The following is a 13,770-nucleotide window of genomic DNA, read 5'->3' as shown; positions in this document are numbered from 1 at the left end:
ATCTGCTCTTCTCTCTTCTATCCCAGATGCTGAGCCGGATCCTAACCCCCAGCCTCCCAGTCACTGGGAAATCCCAGCCTCCTCGGCAGCACACACCCCTGAAGGACTGGGGCCGGCACCTCACCATTTCCACTGAAGGCCAAACAAATGGGCAGGCCCAGTCTGCAGCATCAGTGTGCGTGCCTGCGTGTGTGTGCGAGTGTGTGTTTACTATGCACTGACATTTTCATAGAAGAGAAGAATATGGAAGGGTATTAGGAACAGAGGAGATCCCAACCCATTAGGCAGGAAGAAGATTCCCATCAACATCCCCAAAACATGGACGGATGGCAAGAACGGAATGGGCCCCTGATTGCTTAAGGCCGGGGTGTGACTCAGGGATGGGCCAGCCATCTCACCCAGCTCCCCCTGGCCTGTCTCCATTCCAGTTTCTCAAAACAGCAGGCTTGTCAGGGGTGGAAGGAACAGGCATGGAAGAGGCAATGGCCAGGCATCAGGAATTAGGAGTATCTCTCTTCCCGACACTGAGTGCGAGACCTGGGCTCCGGTGTGCCTCGGTTGCTCACCAGTAGTGCGACTGTGAATAAATCTTTAGCTCCTCGGGGCCTTGATTCAAACCCCTGCGAAATGGGAACAGCAGCAATCCCTGCCCTATCTTGCAAAATCCGATGAGTACACATGAAAGGACTTGAGAACCGTTTCTAGCTTTGCACAATACCAAGAAAGTGCTAGACTTATGGCCTCAAAGTCAGGGGCAGTCACTCTAGCCATCCTCGTCATCCTCCAGATGCTGGAAGTCACATGGAGCTCTCCAGAAACCCAATGAACCACCCAGGCCCAACGTCATTGCCAAGTCTCCTCATGGAACTCCATCCCTCCAGACCCAACTGGACACAGCCTTGCCTCTCTGGGGTGCAGAGCCTCGCCCTCAGGGGGGAACCCACTCCCTTCTCCCTCTGCTCAAAGCTTCCTGGCAGGATCATGGTCTCCCCAAGGAATGCAAGGGAAAGAATGGGAGGTCTGAGCTACGGTCACAGTCACGGGAGACGGGGACACGGATGGACTCAGACATCACAGGGCCACAAAGGCGTGGGCCTGCACCCCTGCCTCCCGGGGTGCTGGGCAGGGGACACACACACACACACTCCCTGCTGGAGAGGCTGCGGTGAGGGGTGAGGGCACCGCCCCGGGCTCCAGGTGTCGGTGCCAGCCGGGTGGGCTGGCACGAGGTGGGGAGAGGGCGGCGCGGGGAGCTAATCCCCCCAGCGTCTCCCAGACGCCCACAGAGACCAGGGTGAGCTCTTTGTCTGCACGCAGAGACGACAGAGGGCGGCGGGCAGGCGGGCAGGCAGCCGGCTCCTCTTTCTCTCCCCTGCCTCCGCCCGGGGCAGGTAGAAGCCTGCCTTCAGTGGGGACGGGTCGAGGGAGTGGGGTGAAAGGATTAGGAGAGAGACAGGCACTTACAACTCCTAGGGTTCCCTCCCCCAGGCCCAGGGGCCCTGTGGCTTTGGGGTGGGGGGTCCCCGGAAGGGCAACGGGGCATGAACCTCAGCAGGGAGCAGGCCTGGTTTGCACTGGTAGGCCAAGATGCGGCCACGCATCCACTGCACCGTCACACTCAGAATCACACGCGCACGGCCGAGCCCCAAGCTGCCTCCATACATGTGTTTACTGAGCCTCACACGCAGAGGCCAGCATCCAGCGGGTAATTACACAGCCCCACAAGATCACAGTGGGCCGTTTCAAACAGCCCTCATCCCTCCTCTGCTGCTCTGCACACGGGCTGCCCCCCAGGAACACCACGATGGAGTCGCTGCCATCATAGTTGCCCTCGGCGGGCAAAGTCACAGTCCCTGTGGGTCACCTCACACCCGCACAGCACCAGAAGCCAGCAACACAATCCCCCACTCCCCCAAGGCCCCAGCTTCCCAGCTCCCCGCTGCCATGTTCAGACTCCAGGAGGCCACAGTGCAGGGTGCAGACCAAACGCTGGGGCCTTTCACAGACCCCAATGCACACACACGTGTTGTGGCCTCTCCTGGTGGCTTCTTTTTCCCCTGCATGCATTTACCTGCCTCCCCACCCTCTAACATTCTCCAAACATAAATAAATGCCCAAACATCTGTCAGTCTCCCTGGAAAGCATAAAAAGGCCACTTCCTTCCTGGTCCCTGAACTCTGCCCCCAATCCACCTCACCTAAGGACAGGACCCTGGACTCCCTGGCCAGGGCTAAGCACCAAAGAATAAGTCCAAGTCAGGGAGGTGCTAGGCCTAGGCTGGGCCTGGGCTGGTGGGCACAGGAAGCAGGTGTTGGCATTATCCCCGACACCTGCAGGAACTTGGGGCTTCAGGGATGTATTTTGACTATTGCAGTCAAGACTCAGTTGCCCTGACTGGTATCAACATTTGCCAACCCCCAGCCCAGCCCCAGGGATGGGCAGGATCACATGTGACCCTTCTCCTCCCTGCCTGAAGCCTGTCTGCCCTGCAGCCCAGGAGCCCAGCGTTGGCAAGCAGAGTCCCCCTGCGGCCGGCGCCTCCTAGGATGAAAGACCTCTGGCTCCTCCAGAAACCAGGGCTAAATATACCCCTCGCCTGCTTTCTTGTGCCTAACTGGAACCAGCTGGGCAAGACCCACCCTTCCGCCTGCAGGACAAGCCATGGACCATCACTTGATGGACAGGCAGGCCATCTGCAGACAGCTGCCTGGGAGTCATGCCTGGCAGCATCGGACCCAAGGACAGAGGCCAGAAACAGACCAAAGGAGACCACATCTCAGCACCCCTTTCCTCCAAAACCCCACTAAGGACCAGGGTGCTCCCTCAGAGCAGGTCATGTGACACCAAGCTTGGCATGTGACAACAAAGTACCTCTGAGCCTCAGTTTTCCTAAACTGTAAAAAAGGGATAAAGTACCCCTGACCTCAGAGTGTTATAAATGTGAGTAAATATAGGCAGTGTCCGGGCGGGACCTGGCACACAGTAAGTGCTCAATAAACGCTGGTCATTGCTGTGACCATTCTGAGAATCTCTCCTGGGGCTGACACTGTCCTAAAGTTGCTGGTTGCCCAATCTTAGACACACAGAGATGCAGGTCCAGGTTCTCTGTTCACATCAGCGGGGCTGTCTGTCCCCACCAACGCACACGCACACACACAGGGATGGCCAGCGTAGAGCACACCAGCCAGAGACCCAGGGAGGGGTCCATGAGCCAAGACACACCCCCACCCCCAGCCCGGGCCTGGCCTGGCCACGTCCTGGCTCCCCTCCCCCGCCAGGACTCCGCCCCGGCCTGTGGTCTGTCCTGTGGCTGCAGCTCCCACGCCGCGGCCCAGTTTAGCGGCTCCAGCCCTCGGCCCCAGGACAGCCCACTCTCTGGCCCAGTCCAGAGGCCTGAAATAGGAAGGAAGAGGGGCCTAAAAATAGCCCTAATTACAGAGGGGCCCAAGGGGGTGGGGGGTGGCGGCTCCTCTCTGGCTCCTGGGCACTGCCACAGCCTGCTCAGGATCCTGCTCAGGCCCTGGGGAAGGGACCCCACCCTGGCTCCCCTGGCCCCAGCCCACAGCCAGCCTCCCAGCGGGACAAGGATAGAGGTGGTGGGGGTGGGCCAGTAGGTAGTTAGCCCAAGTTAGGGCCCATACAGTGCCCTGCCCTAACTACAGGACTGTGACAGCCCCCTCACCTTTGCCCCCACACATGAGGGTCATTGGGCAACTCCTGGCTTGAGAGGACCGCAGAAGGTGCATCCCTCACTCAGCCCACCTTCCCCTCGTCCCTCCAGTCCCCTGTCTCCTCCAATACTCCCCCTAGCTCAAGCTGGCACCAACTGGGGTCCCTCCCAGAAGGCTGTACCTCTGTCCCTGCCATCCAGCTGGCCCTGGGGCAGGGTTGTTTCCCTGTCAGCGGGGTTCCCAGAGCGCAGGAGCTGCCTCCTCTACTTTTCAGCCTCATTAGCATCAGGGAAGGTAGGGACACCAAAGGGCACAAGAGAAACTGTTCCTGTGCAGAAGTGTGCTCCTGGAAGATTTAAGGTCTAAGGGTCTGAGGTCCCTGGGCGAAGGAGCATCTTGAGCCAGGTTGGAAGAAAACGACCCAAGAGACAGAAATGTGGTGGCAGGGACTGAGCCATGACAGACTGTGACCTGCTCTGGAGACTTTAGGACTCCCCCACCCCTACCCAGGAACCCCCAGGGTTTGGAACCTGCCCATCCTGGCCTTGAAGTCCCTCCTCTATACAGTTGCTGTCCCACCTTCAGCAAGGGACTCCATCTCTTCGTTTTGCTCCCTTTGTATGTAAGTGGGGACAATAACCATACCTCACAGGGCTGTGAGGAGTGAGTGCCCTGACACCCTTGGCAGGTGTCACCTGGAGGGGACCGCAGAGCCTCTGGCCAGGGAGCTGGGGCTCTTGCTCTGCTGCTTGTTTTCCTCCTCCTGCACAGTCCTGCGGAGGCGCAGGCAAGGTGTGGGTGTTGAGGTGATGGGACGATTCATTGGCGTGGGGTGAGCGTGGTTGGGGGAGCGCCCCCAGCAAGGAGGGGACACATGGTGCGCTGGCGCCATCTGGTGGCTATAAATAGCAATGACCGCTCCCTGGGGAGAGTGGGAGGAGGAAGAGATGGGGAGAGGGTGTGAAAGGAAAGGAGGAAGACAGAGAAAGGCCCCAAGGAGAGAAGGACCCGAGGACATGGGAGGAGGGAGGTCCAGAGGCCTCAGCAGGAGGGACAATAAAGAAGGCTGAGCCCTCAGAAGTTACTGTGGGCCAGGCAGGCCAGAGCCATGTACCAGGGCCATTTCTCTGTGCTGTTTCAGTGGCTCCCAGAGGCCACAGGGGACCTGTAGTATGTGGCTGTGAGCCTCAAGGCCCAAAGAACAGGGCGGGGGTGTAGCAGGCAAAATCAGGTGTTGCTTCACGGGGACCTCAGATTGCCAACCCCCCAACACCAGGGATGGGGTCAAATCATTCCCATGAGCCCAGGCCATCCCCATGAGCTCAGTCCCTGGAAAGACTGGCTACAGGTTCCAGCATGGAGCATATTCTACGCGTGTCACCCGCAAGCAAGAGCCCAGAGCACACGCAGCCGGCCCCCAGGGAGACCTAAGACGTGCACCTGTGCTGTGCAGAGGCCCTGGCTGGGGAGTGTTTGTGGGATCCCCCCTTGCCCTGCTCTCTGCTCCCTTGCAGGGGTGGAAGGCACAGTGTGAACTTGTTTACCACTCCTGCTCCAGGCAGTGGTGATGAGCTCAGACTGGCCCCGTGCCCTCCACGGGCAGGGCCAGGCCTGAGTCATGGGGGTCAGATGACTGCAGAAGCTAAATGGGTCCCATCCTGCAGCCCCCGGGAGCTGCGGGACACCCCACCTTTCCAAAAGGGTCAGGCACTCCCAGGCCAAAGAGAGGGCGGAGAGGGTTCAAAGTTCACTGCCTGCCCCTCCCCTGACCAGAGAACAACAGGGCAGTCTACCCAACCAGGCCTGCTCCCCTGAGCACACATCCCAGAGCCATTCACTGCCCTCTGGGGCATCCTGGCTCAGGTCACTGCCCTCTTAGAATGTCACACGCTCCTTTAGTCACATGCAAGGCTCCAAACTCATCTCGGAAATAAGTGAAATGTTGACGTTACATGAATTCTCTGTGGGCCTCGGTCTGCTCTGTGATGATATGCGGAGGAGGCCTGACATTCTCCAGGGACACAACCGGGGTGACTTCTGCCCTTGCCCAGTAGCCCTCTGGCTGATGAAAGTCACAAGGAGGTCCTCACCTGTCTCCCGCAGACGGGGCCCTCCAGGTTATTTGCTGACCAGAGACTGAGGCCCTGGCTGATCCCAGGATAAGCAACCAAGGTCAGCCTGAGACACAGCCATGATCTCTCCTTGGTAATATATCTTTGTCTTTTACAGTTTTTCCACTGAGCAGCCCCACTTGGTGGAGTGGAAACCCTCCCATGACGTGGCGTGTTACCAGTGCGGCTGCGGCCCTGGGTCCCCCAGGCCCCGGCTCACAGGCTCTGCCCCGGGACATCCCCCGGTGGTGCCCCTGACCTTCCACCTCTGCCTGGGTTTGGGTGGGGTGGTGGAGCCTCACTTCCCTCCCCAAAGGGACTCATGGTTCCTGATGGTCAAGACTGGGGCCCTTCACTCTGGGCCTGCCTCACCCCAGCCCCAGCCCTCCAATGACAGGTGTGGGTACAGACCTGGTGTCTCGGTGGGTTGAGCGTGGGTCCTGTCACCAGGCGCACCGGTGGTCCTTGCTCAACTCAATCCCCCGCCTCGGGGCACGACTGCCCCATGTGTACGAGAGGAGACTGGAAAATAGGACCCCCAGGCCCCCTGAGCAAAGCAACTCAAGGGTTTTACAGATGTGAGCAGATGCATCTGCGTGTGTTCCAACACCGGTCAACAAAGGAGACCTGGGGAGAAATCAGGTGCCAGGACTTCTTCCTCCTGCCCCCGTGCCCCAGGCCTGAGCTGGCACTGACACTTTCCCATTGCTTCTCTGGCAGTGCCGCTTCCTGCCGGCCTCCCCCTGGCTTCAGTGATCCCCCACACTCCACCCTGGGGGCCTCTGATTCAAGTCCCGACAGCGCCCTGCCCCCACCCGCTCCTCTGATCTTCTGCCCTAGCGGCCCCTCACCCCAGCTTGGCACTGCATCTTTCAACCTGCTGTCTGCCAAGCCTGGCCATCACCCACTCTCCATGCCTGGGCACCGGAGTTTGGCTTTGGCCTCCCCAAATCTTCAAGCCTCAACACTGTCCTCGCCCACCCGTTCCCCGGGCTCTGGAGACTCACTGGCTCCTGCAAAAGTCAGAATGGTCATCTGCCTGCCTCGGGGTCAACCTACACCTCCAGCCGCAGCGTCTGGGAGGCCCGCTGTCATGCCCTGGAGGGAGTCTGGTGCAGAGTGACAACAGGGTGGAGATGGCAGAGGACAACAAGTCTGCATCACAGTCAATAACTTCCAACTTGGTGCTTCTCTGTGAGTCCCAGCAGCACTGGGAAAGCCCCAAGTGGGCGGTTGGCTGATGGTGGCATTTCAGGGCTCTCCAGCTGGGAGGAAAACTACAAGCACACCTCCGCCTGAGGCCTAGGCCCCTGATGGCACCGCTCGCTACTCCAGGGCGGCCCAGCGCCTGCCCACCCCCTACCTCCCTTGGAACCCTTCTTCTTCATTCCACACTGCTGCCCTATCTTCCTTCTTAAAACCCTCTCCCCACGATTTCCCAGAGTTCTCTTCCAGTCTTTTTCAAAGTGGGAAAGGCACGTGGAAAAGTATGGATAACAAGCCGGAAGTGGTGCTGTAATCCCAGCAACTCGGGAGGCTGAGGCAGGAGGATGCCAAATTGGAGGACAGCCTCTGCAACTTAGAGTCTGTCTCAAAATTATTTATTTATAAATAAATTTATTATTTATAAAATTGATCATTTATTAAAAGGGCTGGGGATGTAGCTCAGTGGTAAAGCACCCCTGAGTCCAATCCCCAGTATTGCAAAGATAAAATAAAATAAATGAATAGTTACAGAGAAAACAGAAAACAACTGTGTCCCCTCCTAAGCCCCTCCTCCTCCTTCCCTTCCTCTTTCCTTCCCCAGAAGTAAGCTCCCTTTTGAATTTATTAATTATTCCCAGGAATATCTTATACTTTTGTGACATATGTATGTATCCATTTAAAATACAGATGAATGCTTTTCATATTTTCAAATTCTACTAGAATTTTTGAGATGGAACCCAGTGCTTCAAGCATGCTAGGCAAGTGCTCTACCACCGAGATGCATCTCCAGCACCTGTTCCTTGCATTTTTTTTGCTCAACATTTTGTGAGTTTTATCCATGTTGATTGCAAGTACTCTGATTCATCCATTGTCACGACCGTGTAATAATCCACTGTCACAATGATTTACCTGTTCGCCTGTTAATGAACATCTAGCTTTCTCCTCCTCCTCCTCCTTTTTTCTTTTTGTTTTTCTTCTCTGTATGTGGTGCTAGATCCTGAATGCAGGGTGCATGCTAAGCAACCTTTCATTGACTTCTATCTCTTTTGTTTTAATTGTGCAGTAACACATGCACATATTCTCATTGTAAAATATTCAAATAATACAGGATATGGAATAGAAGATGGAAGTTTCCCTGGACCTACTGCTCACCTCAGAAGTAACCCCAATCGACCACTCTGGAGTTTCCTTCCAGTTCTGTTTCTAGAAACTTCCATATATGTGTCTGTTCTCACATATAGGGACCTTCCACCACATCCCTCTCCCTGATACCTGCACCTCACTGCTCTCCTGCTGCACCCCTCTGCTCTTCTCCTGCACCCCTCTTTCTGCTGTCTCCTAGACTCCCTTAGCCCACCCCCTTACCCATAGCCTGCCCAGGTCTCCAGCTTCAGCCCATTTAGTCTCAATTTCCTTTGGTCTCCCCAGAATTCACCAGCCTTGCACCCTGATCTCCGTAAACTCCAGGCCCTCGCCCCCCGAGCTCGGTGCACCTTCTGGCCTCTCCCTTGGACAGTCACGAGCATCTCAAACCATCAAATTATCCAAAGCCATGCTCAGTTCCTTGCCCCAGAGCCTTCCTCTTTGGCATCCCGGGGCCTCGACTCTCCTTTGCCAGGCCTCACACCTGGGACTCCCTCTGCTGTCCTGGAACCCAGCCCTCTCCGCCCCAGTCTCAGCTTTGGCCTCCCCTGGAAGGTTACAACGACCTCCGAAAAGACTCCCTGTCTCCAGCCCCTCTCGCGTTCACCCTCCTCCTCAGTGCCACTTGAGGAAGAAGAGGGCTCAAGAGAATCGAAGGAGAAGACAAATCCCACCAAAGTCCCCTGTCCTTGGAGACCCGACGCCTGCTGGGTACCCCACGGTCCCCAGAGGGCACCTGAAGCCTCGCCATCTTCCCGGCGCAGAGCCCAGCAGCCTCCCTGCGGACACAGCCCTGTCTCCAGCCTCTGTGCCCCTGTGCCATCCCCACCGCCAGGCCACCCCCCATCACTGCTGCGCCGAGTGCACTGGTCCACATCTCCTTGAGACTTTTCCTGACCCTCCCAGCCACACTCCCGCCTCTGTGCATCCACCGTGCACAGCACACAGTTCTGCTCTAACTGCCGAAGGTGGAGGGCCCGGGTCGACCAGAAACCCCCAACGGCAAAGTTCCTTCTTCGCAAGCCCCAGATGCCACTTATGCTGCCCCACGCTGTGTTCCAATGGTCACTGCAGATGAAGCCATGATGCCACAGTGCTTCATCTCGGCCGCTTGCCTCTCTCCCCAGACTCAATTTAAGCTTCTTCGGGGCTGTGTCACAGCTCATTTTTATCTGAAGTTCCCATGCCTGGCACAGGCCTTTCCATGCCTTCTTAGGGACAGAGTGTGCTCTGAGGTATATATTTCATCTTCCTCTTTGGCTTTATCCAGGCCTATGCTAGCCCATAGGCATCTCTGTGAGAACTGGAGAAAGCCCTGCCTAGGGGGTGCAGCCAAGCCCAAGAGGTTTGTTTGGTGCAGTGAGCAGGGACTGAATTTCAGCTTCCACCTTCAGCCTCACTAAGGTATCCTTGTGCAGTACTCAGCCTGCACCACTGTACAGGGCAGCCCTGTCTGTGATGGTGTACTTCACCATTCAGGTAGAACGCGGACTATTCCTCTCATCCCCCACCCCCATCCTCACTCACTGTGCAGATACAAGTGCACATCCTGCGAATGGCATCTCCGTCTATGCACTAAGAATCTCAGATCTTCCCATTCAACAAACTTGTCTGATTTTCAGACGAGTCTCAGAGAAAAGGATCTTTCCCAGGATCACTCAGAGCAGGAGAAACAGAAATCAGGGAGAGAAACGTGAGGAGTCTGGAGACCAGTGGAGAGTGAGTACCAAGGAAGAAAGATGGCACAGTTCCTGAGGGGAAGTTCCCTAATTGTCACCTCTGGTGCTAGGCATAGATCAAGTGTGCCCTCCAACTTTGCTCTTTTCCTCTGCAGGATCACACTGCAGGAACAGGGAGCCAGCCCAGCCGGGAGCAGCAGAGCCGAGGGGCCTGGCTGCAGACCTGGGCTCTTCCTGGATGGCACTGGCCCAGGGCACTCAGGATCTTTAACTTGCCTTCTACGCAGCTCTGCTGCTCACAATCAGGCCAAAAGGGGGCTGGAGTTCCCCCTCCCCCGAGACTGACCCCTGTTCTACCCAGACCACAGGGGAGCTTGGGCACCTCTGGGGAGGGGAATGGAGGGCATGGGCAGCCCCTCAGCCTCCCCAGCTGCCCCCCGCAGTTCGGTCAGCTCAGGTATCCCAGTGGCCAGAGGAGCGGAATCACCTGCAAGGGCAGCTCCACGCGCCCCTCCAGCCCGGCCAACCAGCCAGGTTCCCCACCCGCAGGCACTGTCTCCGAGCAGCGGTCTCCAGAGTCCTCCCCGACGGGAGGAACAAACTGTTCTGCAGACAGTGGGGTCTGGAGGCTCCACTCGGTAGACAAAAGACGATGCATTATAATTATATCTTCAATTAGCCCTTCACTTTTCTCCTGCACTCACTAACCCAGAGCCAGGAAGGAAAGGCCGATTTTAATCATGAGTTTCTCTGCATTCATTAATGGGGTCAGACTCAGGTGCCATTGTTACATGCAGGCTCGGGGAGAAGCAAGCACCCCAAGGAGACTTCTTCAGTGCCACATTCGAGGCAAGGGGCAGGGCTGGGATCCAGTCCCCAAAAGGAGCGGCACCAGCCTCCCTCAGCCTCAGCCCAAGGCTTCTAAAGCACTGCTAAGGTCTGGCACCTCAGACCTTGGCTACAGCCACGGGTAGCTCCTAATCTGATGGGAAACACCTAGTTCCTGTCCTTAGGAAACTTGTCTCGATGGGAAAATATCAGGGAATACCTAACACGACTTTCCTCAATCTGGGCTTTCCCATGGAACGTGGACGGATGTTATCATTTAATTATATTATTAACAGCAGTAATAATTATGTCATTTATTAAGTGCTTATAATGTGCCAAATGCTGCAGGAACTTCTTTTATGCATTATCTTATTGAACCCCAACAACCCTTTGCCATGAGCCCTGTATATGATGATTTTTTTCCACTGAAAAATGTTTGTATTTTTCTGATGACATTTTAAGTGAATATGGAAAATAAGATTTTATGTTTTCTTTTCAAATATTCTACATTTATTATTTTCAATCTGACAACTCTATGAAATGGACGATAAATATTAAAACTTAAATATACACCCTTACCCTGTCATGTCTTTTTTTAAAAAAATTTAATTTTTGGTGCATCGTAAGCATACATGGTAGTGGAATTCGTGTTGCTATATTCACACACACACATAACTCACCCTTGTCTGTCTCATCCCCCATCCCTCCCCGTCCCCTCTCCCCCACTTGCTCTGCTCTGTATATTATTGCCCCCATTTTATGAATCAGGTGAAGGCATTTAGGGAGTTCAGAATGGTTAAATAACTTGCCCAAGGTCGAGGATGGTGATTGGTGGGGCCAGAATTCCAATCCCCCCAGTGCTGGGGAATGAACTCTGGGCCTCCTGAGCACTAGATAAGTGCTCTATCACAGAGCTACAATCTCCAGCCCCCAATCCAGAACATTCTCTTTTCCTTTAATATTTTGTTTTAGTTGTAGGTGGACACAATACCTTTATTTTATTTCCATGTGGTGCTGAGGATCGAACCCAGGGCCTCATGCAGGTTAGGCGAGCGCTTTACCGCTGAACCACAACCGAGCCCCAGAATATTCTTCACCACTCTGCTCTACTTTGCTTCTCTTGACTTGAAACCTTTATGTGGACAAGTAATCCGCTGGCTGGTCATGTTTGTTTTTCCCTATGGAGCCTGATTGCTAAAGTAGTGGGTGGGTGGGCCTTTTAGAGAAAGGTGATAGAGAAGGAAGGAGCCAGGGTGAGCAGCCCCCAGGTCCCTGCACCCCTGGGCCAGCTGTGCCTTTGATGGCAGGGGCAGGGTCTGGCATTAAGGTGGGGACAGGGACTGTTCTAATGGACCTCAGAACTCTGACCTGCTAGCAGTGACAATCTCTTTCTGAAACTGGGTGATACCTTCAGGCCCTTCCTAGGGACATAACTGAGGCACTAGAAATGCCAACAAACCAGGCAAGCTTGCCACCAGTGTGGGCAAAGAAATCTGCCCACACAACCTCTGGGCCTAGGGGACCAGGGTTTGCTCCATCTATGCTGTGGGCTTAGAGTCCCACTTCTAAACCCCCAGCGTTCTGTCTGGGACCAGTGTGTGAGTGTAGTACATCAGGAAGGAATTCAAGTTGTCAGGGGGATTCTCGTTTCCCCCCATCCCAGGCACCTGCATGGCACTTTCCACACTGTTAAAACTGTCATGTGTGACCTCAGTTCTCTGACAACTCTCATCTTGCCTGGTGCTCAGTAAATCCATAACCAATGACTGAGAGTCCCAATGTAACCCCAAGGAGCTCCCCCAAAGTGCCAAACCATGACAGCTGGAAGGGTCCAAGCTCAGGATCCAGACTATTCTCGCAGCCCTGATCTCGGGGGTGCCTTGACTCACCACCCTCCCTGTTAATGAAAGGATTGCACTGCCCGCCTCTGGCACCCCAGTTCCTCATTTACCTCCTGTCCCTCTAGGCAAAGGACCCAGCTCTTGGACCGCCTGGCAGTCTAGGAAGGCACGAGAGGCAGAAGCTTCCACTTGGGGGTGCTGGAAGAGCGCAGGAGAGGCGCAAGCAGCGCCCAGAGGCGTCGCCCCGGTGGCAGAACCCAGATTGTTCCCTGACAGATTCCCCTCCCCTGGGGGCCTCCACGAGGCAGCCGGGACCCCTTCCCCGCAGGCAGCTCCCTTCCACTTCCCCTCTATTCCTCTTTGGGGCTCCCCAAAGTGAAAAGCACGCGAGGGGCGGGCAGATCCCGGTTCGAATCCCTCCTCTGCCAGGCAGCAGAGGGGGCCTGACCCACGGCTCTCGACCCCCCAAGCTGCCTGTACAGTGGGCCTATCACCCCACCTCCTCGGGCCGGAGCGGGCGCTTGGCGGCTCCCCCGCATCCCGCCCTCGGCTCCCGTTTCCTCCTCTCTCCCGCCGTTCTTTTCCTTTTTATTCCAGTCCCTCCCTCCTGCGCCCTTTTTCTTCTGGGCTCTGCAGTTCTAGCCAAACCGCAGCCTTTAGCAATCCTGCGCGCCCACCCGGCGCCCAGGGAGCCTCTGCGCGGCCGCCACCCGCCCCGCGGCCAGACCGCCCCCCGCGCCACCCCCGGCCGCTTCCCGGGTCGCACCGAAGCCGAACCTGTCCCAGCCCGGCTCACCCGAGGTCGCGCCCCACCTCGACCCACCCTGCCCACCCGCGGGTCACACCCACCCCGCCATCCCGCGTCCTGCCCTGCTCGCCATCATCCTCGCCCTCCCGCTGGCAGCGGCGCCCAGCCCCAGCTGTCGCCCCGGCCACGAGGACGAGGCGAAGCGGGACGCAGCAGCCTAGGCCGTGCCCGGGTGGCCGAGGGCACCGGGCGGGGCGGCGGGCTCAGCCTCCAGGACTGCTAGCCCCAACCTGACCGCAGCCCGAGGGCGATGCTGCAAATAGCCGCGGTTTCCAGCCGGTGCCCTGCCTGCCTCCCGGCCTTCCGGGCCTTTGGGGTTTTCTCTCCCTGCTTTCCGCCGCCCGCTCCTCTCTGCCCGATGCCTCCTGCCTCGTCCCGGCTGGGCGCCCACCACATCCTGCCCCACGCGCGGTGGCTCCTGCGCCCTCGGGGACGGGGCTGGCACCGGGGCCAGGAGACCTGCATCACGGTCCAGGACTCCGG

Source organism: Sciurus vulgaris (genome assembly GCF_902686455.1).
Source record: "Sciurus vulgaris genome assembly, chromosome: 3".
NCBI lineage: Eukaryota > Metazoa > Chordata > Mammalia > Rodentia > Sciuridae > Sciurus > Sciurus vulgaris.
Note: the sequence above shows the minus strand (reverse complement) of the source record.